Source organism: Macaca mulatta, chromosome 4, assembly GCF_049350105.2.
Source record: "Macaca mulatta isolate MMU2019108-1 chromosome 4, T2T-MMU8v2.0, whole genome shotgun sequence".
Taxonomy (NCBI): domain Eukaryota; kingdom Metazoa; phylum Chordata; class Mammalia; order Primates; family Cercopithecidae; genus Macaca; species Macaca mulatta.
In genome coordinates this window covers 106343034-106345416 of record NC_133409.1, presented here as the reverse complement: position 1 = coordinate 106345416, position 2383 = coordinate 106343034, and the positions used below count along the sequence as shown (strand labels likewise).

The 2383-nt window shown below is 41.5% G+C and overlaps 1 pseudogene; it reads right to left on the bottom strand.

The window, feature by feature from the left end:
- Positions 1-461: 461 nt before the first annotated feature.
- On the bottom strand, positions 462-1882 carry LOC106998008 (acyl-CoA-binding protein pseudogene; annotated as a pseudogene).
- Between the last annotated feature and the right edge of the window lie 501 nt (positions 1883-2383).

Below are 2383 nucleotides of genomic sequence, written 5' to 3'. Positions count from 1 at the left end.
GCATTCTCACACATGATAACACTGGCTCCCTCTTTGCCTTCTGCCATAATTGTAAGCGTCCTGAGTTCCTTACCAGAAGCAGATGCCAGCACCATGCATCCTGTACAGCCTGCAGAACTGTGAGCCAATTAAACTTCTTTTCTTTTTAAATCACCTAGCCTCAGGTATTTCTTTGTAGAAATGCAAAAATAGACTAACACAGGGTACCAGTAAGGTTGGGTTCTGGTGAGGGGCCTCTTCCAGGTTGCAGACAGCTGACTTCTCATTGTATCCTCACATGGCAGAAAGAGAGCCAGAGAGGTAATTGGGGTTACTTTAGGGCACTAGTCCCATTCATGAGGCCTCCACCCTCATGATCTAATTACTTTCCAAAGGCCTCACCTCCTAATACCATCCCATTTGGAGTTAGGATTTGAACATATGAGTCTGGGGGAAAATACAAACTTCAGTTCATTGTAGTGTCTAAAAACATCACAGCCCCATCCACTTGATGCCCACTCCCCATGTGCCAGTGGGAAGTTCAAAGAATCCTGAAACATCTAAACAGAGCCCTTAAAAAAATTAAAAACCATGAAATCACTAAAACTATTGCTCTAGCCAAAGCTGTCTCTTCCTGAATATGGTTTGCAAATCCCAATTCCATGTTTGTGCATTCCCTAAGTTGTTGTTTTCTACTCTTTGCCCTCCCAATACCCACAATGAAAGTGGAAGGAAATTCAGACATTATCTGAAGGAATGTTAATAATGATGGGGAGTGTCAGGTTTACACTGGGGTGATCATGAAAATGCTGTTCTTTTAATGTCATATTTGAGATTCCTAGACAGCAAACGTTATGACTACTTAGTGAATTTCTTAAGATCTTGCAATGTGCATGCAAATACATAATAAATACAAGAAATGATCTCGTGTTCAGGCTTCTGTTAACTAGAATGCCCTGTTAATTGTTACTCCATACTTCTATAATAATGGATCTCAGAAACTTGTTGAGGTTGCTTCTTAATTATCCAAAACCTGTATTCATTATAGTTTTTTTTTAAGTCATGAATACACTTTTAATTGATCTCAGATTAAAAACTACTCAAGGAAGGTCAGTAATCGTTTTCGCCCCTAATCTGTTAGAGCCCTGTGGTGAGCAGCCTTGAGGAGCTGGGTTAACTGGTTATTTTCCCAGTTTCCATCATCTGCAGTATTAGAAAAACAAGGCACTGCCTCAGTTTAGGATAAACACATGGCTGGTAACCAAATCCAGTCTCTTACATTCCGTGTTTTTTCTTTAGCTCTTCTACTTTGTTGATGTAAGCTTTCATGGCATCTTCCTTGGTAGTCCCTTTCAGCTCATTCCAGGTGTCCCACTTGGTCTTACCCTTGAAGTCCAACAGCCCAGGCCATTCTATATTTATGTTGCCCGCAGTTGCTTGTTTGTAGTGGCTATAGATGAACACATCTCATCATCCCCTGGCTCAGTCTTAAGGTGTTTGACATCTTCCACAGCTTTCTCAAACTCAGCCTGAGACATCCTGGCCAGCTTGCAAGGACTCCAGGGAACCCATGGAGGAGGAGAGAAGCAGGAAGCAATCATCATAGTTTTAAAATTAAATATGTATACTCTGCTTAATTCTTTTACAGATGCACTCTATATATGTATATATAGTACTATTTTCTTTTAAACTGGTAACAGGTTCCTTACAAAATTGTTGATAGTTTTCTGTCTCTGATAATGGAGATGTCAGCTTACCTTTGGAACTGGCTTCTTTTTCGTGGTGGATGGGGGAATCCTCAAGTAGTCCTTTGTGTGGTATAAATGTAAAGGAAATAACCATCCATGAGCTGATAAGGGTAGATAATTGGATATTTGTGGGATCTAGCCCAGTGCTCTGGCCTTTTGAGTAGATGATGTCTCATAGCCCTCCTCAAGTGAGTGTCCACCTCAGACTCCCACTCTCAAGTTCAGAGTTGTCAAAATGGCCTGATGGGCCTCCAAAGCCCTGGTGAAGATGACCAGCAAAGGTAATTAAGTCCAAAGACAGAATTTGTGATAAGGGAGAAGAGCCTGCATTGGTGACCCTGATTCAGTGTCAGGGCCTTGATCAGATGGAGGAAGCACTCATTCTGGACTTAGTGCACAGCTGATATCAAAACTTCCTTGGACCAGTACCTCCAGTGCTGTGGGTGTATCCTGGGGAAATGACTGAGGTTGTGATTAGATTACATATGGCTGATTCCTAGACAACTTGAAATGAAGGCTATATGTCTTGTGGGACACCCATGGCTGAGTCTGTGGAGAAAGGGGTAGTTTCTCAAGGAACATATTGGTTATTTTACCAGCAAAAATGCAAACGAATAGCAGGGTGCAAACAAAAACAACTGACTATACCATAAATA